This window comes from Protopterus annectens, chromosome 5.part0 (assembly GCF_019279795.1).
Source record: "Protopterus annectens isolate FY-2018-M chromosome 5.part0, PAN1.0, whole genome shotgun sequence".
In the NCBI taxonomy this organism is placed as follows: Eukaryota; Metazoa; Chordata; order Ceratodontiformes; family Protopteridae; genus Protopterus; species Protopterus annectens.
Window position 1 is genome coordinate 1,823,970,818 of NC_056735.1, and position 12,651 is coordinate 1,823,983,468.

A 12,651-nucleotide genomic window follows, 5' to 3' on the forward strand; every position below is an offset into this window, starting at 1 on the left:
TCTACCCAATGTGTCCCCACCGCTTTAGTAACTGAAATATGTGGGCTATAACCTGAGCGATATAAAGAACTCATTTCCTTGATCAAAGTACAGGTCACTTCTGTATTACCTTGCTTATCCCAAAACATATAATTCAAAATTATCCTTGCACATTTGTGCCTAAAGAATTCTTTTTCAAATTCTTTATCCAGACCAGGGGCCTGTCTGTAGTACATAGTACAATGCAAGTGCGCCGCAACCTACGGTGACCCGCTCCTAGATTTACTTAAAGCTAGGTTGCTCAAATCTGTATCAACCCTCCCCGGCCCGTTTGAAATCAAGTCCTGGCTATACCAGTAAAACAAGTCTTGTACTCCTTGTACCACCAAGCCATCTGCTAACCTTTTCACCTTAATGCCTTTAGGTGTGGGAATTGCCGCTATTCCAAACAAATGCATCAAATATCTTCCCAGCAAATTAACTGGACAAACTTTCGATATAATTACCTTACACCTAACAGTTTGGTTTGTTTGCGGATCTGTGAACAATAGAGGATGACACAGTGGTTCCTTATAGATTTTCCCGTTTGCCGCTTTCACAAGGACAAACTCATCTGTTTCGCAGTTCGGGGGTAGAACTGCTGGACCCAAAAGTGTACGTGATGCACCTGAATCACAAAAACTCCACTTTCCGTCCCTCAACCAAAAACTCTTATCATGGGTTTTTGATCCAGATGCATAGCAATACCCAAATGTGCCAGGTTTATGACTTCACAGTCACAATCCCGCCCTTCCTTAATTTCCTGGGTGTCCTGACATTCATCGCAGAGAGTGTCTGCCTCATCATCATCACAATCATTCTCGCTTTCTTCTTCTCCTCTACAATAGCCACAATAATGAATTTGGCGCCTTCCTTTACTATCATATAGTCATGCGGAGCCCTTGTTCGTAAGCTGTGGGGGATGTTGCCACTCTTCGCAGTCGGCAGCAAAGTGCCCACGTCTACCACATTTAAAACATTCTCCATGTTTTAACCTCCCCTTATATTCCTCTGAATGTCCACCCTGTTTATACGACGTGCCCCATTTCGGGCCCCCACGTCTTTGTACGCCACCACAGCATCCTTGCCCCCTTTGGTCCTGTACCAAAAATATACCACCATCATCCCCTACTGCTAACACTTGTACTTTCTTTTTTAAATTGAAATGTCGCTCAGCATGCCGTGCATATTCAAACAAAGGTTGCAGTCTACATGTTCTGTGATCAACCATATGCTTAGTTATAAAACTATTTATCGGAGCCTTACAACCTTTAAGAAAAGCGTTTTTCAATTGCTGTTCGTACGGACTATCAGTAGTCTGATCCTGCGGAATCATCATTCCACAATGGTTATAGAGCACTTCTGTCAATCTTACAATATAGCGATCTACAGATTTATCATCATTTTGGATGCACTGATTTATTACTGTCCAATCTGCTCTTGGACGCCACTTGAAATTCTCTTCAACAGATCAGTGACTCGCATGTCTAACACCCCAGAATTATGCTTTAATGTAGTGCCGTCATCTGCTTTACATGTCCAAGTACCACAAACTAAGTGCCAATCTGGACCCAGGATTTGTCGCACTACTTGTTCTACTTCGAAACCATTTAGATGGTAACTTAAACGCATACCAACTATGTCCTCAGAAAACTTTTGAAAATTAACCTTGGGATGAGGAATACCATCCGTAGCTCGTTTTATATCCTCTCTAGCCCAGGGATAAACTAAAATAGTTGGCTCTTGTCCAACATCCCCTGCTTGTGGGTTTGCAACTTGTATTAAGGGAAGGACTTCTGAGTGGTCAGAAAGTTTAATGGCCCAACGTCCTTGCCCTGCTGGTCCCGACCTTAACTGCATAGGTTGGTCTACCAGTTGCAAAGCAACCTTGGGTACTACGGGAATTTGCGGGTAAATTGGAGGGGTCACAATGTTTCCTTGAGCAGCCAATAACCCACCCTGCTGTACAGATCCCACATCTTCAGAATGATATTGAGGAGGTTCCATACGGTGGGGCAGTTGCCTGCCTTTGTACCACACAAACTGTATGCTCATCCTCCTTATCTAAAAATAAAGCTATTTTTCCACTTGGCACCAGTGATCCCTTTTGATTTATTTTTTCTTTTTCCTGGCACTGTTTTTCTTTTATAGCTCGTTTATTTGCCTCTTCTAACCATGTTTGTGCTCGGGGAAATCCCAATTGTCTTTGCTTTTTAGTTCTAGTTCCCGCATCTCTTTTCAAATCTCTAACCAATTTTGCACAGGCATTCTTATTCAGTGTACCATCAAAATCATCTCTCTACTTCCACTTTTTCAAAAATTTAACATTATTTTTGTTTAAACCTTTCATATACTTAGCATCAACATTTAAACAGGCATCACTCTCACAAAAATTTAACATTATTTTTGTTTAAACCTTTCATATACTTAGCATCAACATTTAAACAGGCATCACTCTCACACTTGCAGCAACTCGAACCCATGTTTCCCATAGATTTCTTATTTTACCTTTCCCTATTTCTTTTTTTTTTTCCTTTTTTTCCTCAGGTATTTAGGACTGTATCAAAATTATTTTACAGGGCTTATTATAAAATGGGACTATCTTAACGGGTGACCCTAACAAAATAATCTTAAGTAATCCTACCCACCCTTAACTAAAAATAAAACCTTGTCAACAAGATTAAATTAAAAGACATTTATTTTTCATCCTACCTGAACCAGATGAGTCTGTTTCCCCTTTTCGTTCAGAAACCCTCCCTCAGATAGGGATCAGAGAGCGGCCGGCCTCTTTTCAACGACAAATCAGTCGGAGGGCTTTCAGTCGAGGGAATCTTAAGATGAGAAACCCTCACCTGCACAGGTTTTGTGGTCTCTCTGTCAGTCTGATCCGTATCTTCGTAGAGGTTTCCAGTCCGAAGGACCAAAATGTCAGAAGAAAAAAATTCAAACGAGTCGCATCTGCCTCAGGCGATGAATTTTCCTTTATTAGCAGCTAACCAGATTACACAGCATGTTGGCCAAGATGTCCGGTCTGGACTGATCTGATCCCCTCTGATCTGATCAACTTGTTTACTGACATCAACTTTTATACTGCAAGCAAAATAACTTTTTGTTACATTTCTGACCGTTGACAGTTGGCTATGAAAAACATATAGGATAAACATGTTTATCACAAATTACCTCAAACCCACAGCTAGTACAGAATGTTCAAGAAGTACAAAATGTTCAATTCAACAACGGTAACTCACATTTTCCAGGACACACAGCCTGCCCCAGTAAATTAACTCTTACTCGGCCATGCGTCCTTATCCCAGGCTTCACTGAGCTATAACCAAATCGCTTTATTCTGAAATGCAGAAAACAGATATCATTCAGGTTCATAAGCAATGCTGCATTTTGTTCACAGATGAGGCCCATCTTTGATAGGCATATCCCAACAAATAACATGTTCACTTTGCAAGAACAGGAAAAAGACAAATAACAGTATGTTTTTAAAACTTTTTCTCTTAACAGAGATATAAAGGGTAGTCCAAAAACACTGTTCATCCATAAGCTGGTTACAATAAAAAAGTAGACAACATGTAGAAACTGTCGCAGACAAAATAATCTGCAGCTGATCAGTGCTAGAGAGGGCAGCTTGGTGGATCATCAGCCAGACGTCTTACCAAAGGAAATTAATCTATCCTAAGGCATAATAAAAGAATGACACACACCACTTCTTTAAACCACTTCCTCTCGTAAACCAACTACCCATGCAAACAGCATTTAAAAATTACTGAAGTACATGCACAAGCTTAACGTACTGGGCAGTGTCAACAGGGCAAACAGTTTCTTACAGATAAAGTTTTACCTCTTCTGAACAAATATGTGGAAGATAGCTTTTTATACACATTTAGACCAGCTACTGCACAGAAACAGAAGAAACTCATAACACATACTTAAATGTACTGGAGTCATTTCACATTCAGCCTAAAACTATATTCACAGGTGACTAACTAGCTGTACCTACCAGAAATAAGTTTAGGACATACTCTACGCAAGCCACCCTGGTGGAATACTAACCACCAACAAAATGTACAACAAGAAGAAAAACCCAGACATAAATTGGTAGTGTCAGTGGCGTGACAGGTAGCCCTTAGTGGAGAAGGCTGAGGGTTCTATTCCCACACCAGGAAAATCAATTACTGACACTGCAACACAGCATAAGAGGGGTGCTGCAACTGAGTGTGTCGTCCTTTGGACGACATGTTAAACTGAGGCCCCACCTGCCCGAGTTGGTAGTAGCTCAGGTGGATGTTATAAAAAAAAAAAAAAAAAAAAAAAGCCACAGCCCCTATTGAAAAGGGGTAGGGCAAGTTCCCTGAAGTCCTGGCCAAATTTTTTCTAGTAGTATAAATACCTCCCCAGAAGACAGTCTACTAAGCTAGTATTCAGTCAACAAAGGATAGATAAAGAGATAGATAAAAATTAGGAACTATAATTGCTGAGGCAGATAAAACCTCCCTTATAAAGCTAAATATGCAATGCAGAAGGCTAATGAAGTCTACCAAAACCAAATACATTTTAGGTATAAAATAGCCTCCCAGGCTAGGGACAGTCACAAGATTTTCTTTGGCTATATCCAAACCCCAAAATCAATGTAAGACAATGTGATGAATTGTGTGCAAGTAGGGTCACATACACAGAACCAGAAGATTTAGCCTATCTACTGGCTGACAAATTTAGCTGAAATTTTTGGACCCCCCCCAATCATCTCCCAGGAAAATACCACTAAACATACCCCCCCAACTATTACAGGGAACAGGTCTTCAATACACTTGCCCAAGGCCAACACCACCACTTTGATGGGTTCTGATAACACCCCAGGATGCTTCTTTAACAACATGAAACATGAGCTAACATGATCACTAGAATCATTATTTAATCATAGTCAGACAGAGACAGACTGTGTCTATGGAATGGAGAACTGCAAGTCATTCCTCTACAACAGGAAGGACCATCTCCAACCACAATAACTGACCCTTAAGTCTGACCAATCTTATGGAAATCCATGAAAAGCATCATCATGGAGACGACCGACACTGGATCCAACCCAGTCTGGTTTAGTGAGAGGAAGGTCATACCTACTCAACCCAGTGGATATCTTCGAGATGGCTACCAAAGCATTGGATGAGGGCAAAACTGTGCACATCACATACCTTGACCAGGACAAGGAATTCAGCACAATACCCCACTCAAGGATTGCAGAAAAACTCTTGAGAAGCAAGCATAAACACCTATGTCACCTGCTGAGTAGCGGTTCTACCTCCAAGAGACCAGTCTTGAGCAGAATCCCTCAGGGCTTTGTGTAGGGTCTGCTCCTCTTTGGCATCTACTTCTCTGAAGTAAGGGCCAATGACAAAAGCTTCCGGCTGGCCAAGTATACGGAGGACTGCAAATTAGGTGTAGCCATAGCATCACCCCAATACACCGACATCCTATAAGAAGGCCTGACACAGACACAACTGGTGCCAGAGCCACAGTCTAAAACTTAATGCTAAAAAATGCATAACAGTATCCTTTTGGAGAGAGACAACCCCTAGTTACTACCAGACTGATAATACACTCCCCTAAGAGAGGGCCCACTAGCCAGAGATTTGGGATGCATGCAGACAGTAACCTGACCTTTGACCATCATGTTTCAACAGTGGTAAGGAAATCCTGTGTTGTAGGTATGGCATCTAGGGTCAAGCACTTCATAGTTTCACTGTACTCAAGTCTTCATCACACCAATCATCACATTCAACACCCCTTTGGAATGTCCACAGAGGTTCTTAAAAAAAAAAAAAAAAAAAACATCCTGATGGAACTGCTTCTTATTTGCAAAACAAGCAGCACCAGACTTACTCAATCTATGGACTTAAACCTCATCTACGATATAAATAGGACATGTTGCAGGGACTGGTATGCGTCTCGGAGACTACCCCTTCTGTGGAAGGGCCTACCCATTCATGTAAAGCTGATATCTTCCCTTCCCTACCCCAATTCAAGCTCAGCCTGCACCAGTAGATGGGAAAACTAAAATGTATCCCTGGAATGGCATGGTACCTATATCTGTAATGGACAGAGGCAGTATGTAAAGGCGTAGCCACTATGACTATAAACACCGCTCTAATCAACTTTAGTGTACCAAAACCGACAAGAATATTTGAGAAGGGTTAGACTTAAAGGCTCCTGCGGTCATTAGCCTAGTACACCCCTATGAACCCATGTTACGTGTGCTCCATCTCTTCAGCCACAGGACAGAATAAAAGTTCTAGCAGCGTCTCACCAAATATATTGCTATCCCGACTGCAAAATAAATCTGCTGACCCAGTATCAATCCATGGGGTATAGGTACCTAGAAAAACAGATTTAAAAACTCCGAGCAGCTCCCCATGAAGGGGGTCAACCCACCAGCTCTTCACAATGCCTACTGCTACTAATCTGACAAACTAATGTCAGAAGAGATTCTAGAAATGGTCAAAACTCACCACCTCTGTCCTCCCAGGGTAACCAATTCATCGGTTCTTCACAGGTTCGCTACAAAAAGACCTAGATGCGGACAACAAGCAAAGAAAACAAAATGGACAGAATAACACCACGAGGTGATCAGGTGAGAGAGTCTCAAGTTTAATCCTGGGATAGTGGTGATTCTAATACCTACTGTTTCCAATATTTTTAAACACCTTTATTGAATTATCACGTGACAAAGGCAAACTTACATTTATATAAAAGCAAATAAACCATATTAACAACATACCACATTTACAAACATTACAGGACACAAACCAATGTGATGTATAATCTAAGCAACATTACATACATTATTCAGTTCCTGCCTTCTGTTAAACCTCATTCCTCCTGCACAATGCATGCATTGCTGCCACAATTTCCATTTTTTCTATGTAATTTACGCCTACCCTTTTCTAAAACCATTGCTTACCATCGCTACTTACCCTTTTCTAAAGCTCGCACTTGTGATCTTTTAACTCGGATAACAAAATTCACAACTTCAAGTACAGCTAGTTGTAGATTTTGGATTTCCATTTTCGAGTAATTGTTTTTAGGCAGTCACCAGAATTAGACTTAACAAGGCCTCTGTCTAAGCAATTCAGATTCTGTATCCCAGCTCAAAAAATAAATTTCCTTAAGTTACATTCATCTGTTTGCCCAGTATTCCTGACAGTACTCTATACAGAATTTTTAAAGTCTGCCAACTCATTATACTCCCAAAACACATGCGCCCAGTTACCTCTTCTCTCCATCACACCTCCAACTGTACAGCTCTGAAATATCCCTTCAAATCAGGTAATCCTAAACGCCTGTTTTGCTGGAAGGATCAACTTATCCCAACTGACTGGCCCTCCTCCCCTCAAAATAAAATCCTTCAACTATTTAACTACTGTTCACAATCTCTCCTCTGGTTGATAAAAATATGCCTGACCTGTGTATAAAACTAAAAGGATTAAAAAACATTTTACTGCTTGTATCTTGTTATCCATACCCATAGGCAAGATCTTCCAGTTTCTCAGTTTTTGTATTATTTTTTGTTTAGTCTCTTTCCATATATCCTTAGCTGCCATAAATGAATCCTTTATAATCCATACGCCTAAATACTCTCATGTCCCCATAACACTGTTATTGCTGGACCAATTCACGTGTGTACATAGTTTACAGCTATAACCTATGTTTTTTCATTACTTTTTTTTCAAGATATAAAAAAAAAAACTCTCTTAGAATATTCCACAACATTAAAATGTCCTTCTCTGGTTCCATCAGGCACAAAATATCATCTGCAAATAATGCCAACTTCTCTTGAACACCGTACCAATTACATACTTGAATTTCTGAGTGCCTTACTTCCTTTGCCAGTGGTTCTAAACATAACAAATAAAGGGGAAAGGACACCCCTGCCTGTTTCCTCTATTCAGAGGCAACTTAGCAGAGAGGAACCTTCCACTTTTTGTATCTAATTCCTCATATATTCTTCAAATTAACCTTATTATTATCAGGAAATGCAAATGCTTCCATTGCCTTACTTATAAAATTCCAGCTTACTTGGTTGAACATTTTCTCGGCATCAAGACTCCGCAAAACCACCGGTATTTTCTTTCTTTTTGCATCACCTTTGCCATTCTTTTAGCCACTATAGACATAAAACACGTAATAATCACGGTTTAGAATTGAGATGGTCCTACATAAACCTGGGTACGATGTCTTTACCTAAATTATCGTCTTTAGGTATTACGGCCACCACAACTTTTTTTTCCCAGGATGTTGGGGCTTCCCTCCTTTTAAAATACTGTTAAGCAAAACCCTCCAGATTTTTATATAATTTCCAAACTTCCACCAGAATACTGTCTTCTGAAGAATTTCCTATAGATTGATGTAGAACCAGATCTCATCTCTTCCCATCTAAACTGTTAGCTGTTGAGCCTTAACTGTTAGCTGTTGAGCCTCAACTGCCTCTAACCTTGGCATATTTAAGTCTTCCATAAGTATTTATTTGTGCTTTTTCTTGGATTTCCCCACTTCTCAGCTTTATACAAATTTCCATAACATTTGAAATCTCTCTAATACCTCTACAGGATCCCTGTTTTTTTTTTTTTACAGGCTCCTAAAAGTTTGGGAACAACCATTTCTGATTCCTGTTGTGCCAAAAGTTTTTGTACTCTGGAGTTAGTAATAACTGCTGCTTAACAGCAATCTTTCTAAATTCATGCATATTATCCAGGTACTCCCTTATTTTTTTCTTTAGCACTCTGCAGTAGTGCCTGCCCTCCTCTTGTTCTGTGAGATTTCCCATACTTTGTAATATTTCAGCCTTTGTCACCTCTTTGTCACCCCCTCTAAATAATTCTTATTACCACTTAATCAGATCTCTTTTTCTTTTATTTCTACCTTATTTTTAAGCACCGCTTTCACTTTATAGATATAATTTTGTTTACTGGGATAGTCCACTAGGCTAAAGGGCCCCATTTTCAGTGAAGGCCCAGGGAGAAAAGCTCCACAGGTAACAAAAAAAAGGCATACAGTAGATACCTAACAAGTGCATAACGCACAGCAAATACATTTGGCATGAGTACATTAATTATGTACAATAGTATGATGTGAATTAAGTAAGTTCGTTACAGGAGTATAAATAGCCAAGTGAAACATTTTAAATTGAGTTGATAACAAAATGACAAGATTCAGCACACTGCATAAGATTTCTAACACGTGAATTGAAGTTACAAAATAATACACAATTCCACAATGCATAAAAAAGAAATTATAACAGTGGATAATAGTGAGGGCTTTCTAGCTTCCTTAATAGCTCCCGGATAATTTCCACTACCCATTCCTTAAATTTCTTTCTTTTTAATAATGTTTCCAATGCTTATGTGTATAACAGGAGTATATACTGGGTTGCTTTATTAATACATAGTTGCAGGTCACTACAAATTCTTTACCAAAAAAGTGGTCAAGTAGAATGAGTTAACCATTACTTCTTACAGCAAGTTTTGCCTCTGTTCAAATTACTTTCCCCATGCCTGCTGTTGCTCAGGGATCCTCTAACATAGCTGTTACTACAAGCTTTTAATTCAGTCTGCTTTATTAGTACACAGGGGTCTCCCTGCAAATGCAGATGTTGAATTATAACTTTCAGTGTTAATCTCAATCTCCAACTTAATAAACTGAATCTTTATCAATACTATTACTTTAAACATGGGGGTATTTCAAGGTTAAAATAAATGCTGTTGGTTATTTGTTCTCCATTTTATCTATTTTTATGCAGGAACATAAAACAGCCAATAAACACACTACATATCTGCAGAACTATTTAGGCACGTCTGTGGCACGCAATTTGCCGATATCATTTAAAACAGATGTTGCTATTTCTTGGAAAAATTGCATAGGTTTAACCATGGAAATGCAGTAACTCTATTAAGGGCAACATTAAAGTGTACTGTCACACTTCATTACTGCAAATTGTCATTTGGCTAGTTAAGTGCTATGAAGCATCTTGCAATGGTCATTTCTTTTTTATAAGGGGAATTTTTTTTAAATAAAAATGTCCATAAACTTTTTGTTATTAAAGCACAGCCCAAACAAGTTTAGTTAAAGTTTATGGACAGATCTCATGTTTCCCTGACCTGACGTCACCAATGTTAAAGTTTCCCTCAAATCAGCATAGGGAAAACAAGTTCCACAAAGTAAAGTTTTACTGAAAACATTCTCAGATCAGGCAAGACTCATGCTCTGTACTTTACAAATTACGTATGATGGTGCAAAAAGTAGACATTACGATGGTACCAATGGACTTTAGCCTAAACATGGAAATTATTCTTGGCAGGATGCGTCCTACGGCAGAGTAATACAGTCAGGCTCAGAAAGTACTGAATGTAAGTATGGGAAACCTGATATGACACTGCAACACTTGTTTCATAACTGGTGATCCAGGATATACATTTGCTACAGCACAGAGAGTCATCAAGCAGGCTACATTTTTGGTTATTTTCAGATAATCTGATAAAAACAGTTAATACCACATTAACTCATTAATGTGGCCTATCGGATCATAACTCTGTAACCTTACAGTACATAACACAGCTAAAGCCCATCTTCTAGGTAAAATGGATGGGAATAATTTAAGAACTTGAAACAGGTAGAAGGTGCTGAATGTTTATGCACAGACTATTTGTTAATTGGGTAGGCAGACTGGTATATAGATGCTTTTCAAACACCACCTGGACTCTTACAAAAGTAAGTCAAAAGAATACATACAGCTACACACAAATCTCAGATCATAACCAGCTCACCATGCGTCTAAAATAAGGAGGCCAAAAAAAAAAAAAAAAATCTTGAGATGAATAAACAAAACGGCAACACACTGTACTGCCGAGTCACGCGGACTCAAGAAAGATAAGTACTACAGGTCATGCTATCTGAAATGCATTTAATCTAAATGAGAAGACACTAGAAGTCCAAGAAAAATGTATTCAGAAACAACTGTTAAACTATCTCTTGTAGGAAGCCCTCCTATCCCCCGCACAACATTGCTTCCATTCTTCCCTTAGTACGAACACTATTTCTAACCTATATTGATACTGTCAAAGCTAGAAATAACAGCAAACTAGTCTCCTCATTACTTCTAGGCTGGTCTAAAGCCTTCGACAGTCTGTCACAGCAAACTTCTACTTCAAATGTCCTTGTTAGGTCTTTCAGCCCACACTTCTGTGGTTCAAAAGCTAGCTATCCAATAGGTATCAGTCAGTAAAATGGCACTTCATCTCTCCATACCTCTGAGTCACTCTGGTGTACATTCTAACACCATCCACACCTCTGAGTCACTCTGGTGTACATTCTAACACCATCCACACACAGGCCTTCCTAATGCAGGTCACAGACGACTCCACACTCATATTCACATCAGACAACGTGGCACATATCCAAAAAATTACTCGGGGAAGCTTTAACAGAAACCGAAATACGGCTTTGCAACTCAACTCATGCACATACCTTAAAAACTACTTTTCCCCTGCACCCCACTCATGAAAATACAACATTTAAAGTCCTCTCTCTGGATAATACAACCACTGAAATCACTACTCACAGTAAATTACTAGGGAAGACCATCTTAAATTCAACCTGCATATACCAAATTGCATAAGGAAAAAAAAAAAAAAATCAAAAACTACAGATGCTTTACAGAACCAAAAACTCACAGCAGCTACACCTTTCAGAACCCACCACTGTATAGCACGACAAAGCCTAAACTGTAAGAACTACACCATCAACTAAAATATACACAGCTTTTTACTGCATAAAAAATTATCCAGAATACATCTGCTTATCCAGCACTAAATAATGATCTACACTCCCAGGTGGTCATTATAATCCAATGACCAAAAACTCCCATCTGTACACAAACCTATGAAATCTGCTGGGAATTGTGAGTACTCATATCATACTGACAAGGCCTGGAACTCCTAATCTGAAGCCATCAGGTCAATACCTTCTCTCCCATTCTTCAAAACCATCTGAAAGACAGTCAAAAGTTGGGTCTGTTCCTGCTCAACACCAGGATAAATATAGCCCTAAATGTAAACAAATAACTATTCATAAATTACATCTCTTTACCCTCCCTTCATTATTTCTAACAGTTTCTCTCCCACGATTTTCTCACTAAATATGCCATAAGCCTGCTTTTCTCTTATGTCGTACTGCAATTCCTATTTGCATATCGTATTGTAATTCCTGTTTGCATTATACAAACTTACCTTTAATTTTTCTATAAGCTGGTTAAGGTTAACTTTTAAATCATTGTAATATGACTTGCATCTATTCTTAACCAATGTTTTCGTACCATGTCTACTTTGGTATGATTACCTAAATTGTAGTGGCCTCTATGCGCATTCTCACGGGCTCCTACTCAGTCAGAACTCCCCAATAAACAAATATCAATAAATAAAATCCAGCACCAGATCCTCCACGGAATACAATGCAGACAAATTTGTGACCATCAAAACAGGCCATGTCTGTTGATGCAGTATTACAGGATGCAGACGTACTGTCAATACTACAAAAAGGAATTTATTTCTACATGAGATGGAATTTCAATACACTATC

General features: G+C 39.2%; 1 protein-coding gene across 3 annotated transcripts in view; it reads right to left on the reverse strand.

The window, feature by feature from the left end:
* JAGN1 (jagunal homolog 1) overlaps window positions 1-12,651 on the reverse strand; it is a 145,780-nt gene that overhangs the window by 115,677 nt on the left and 17,452 nt on the right. The window lies entirely within an intron of this gene.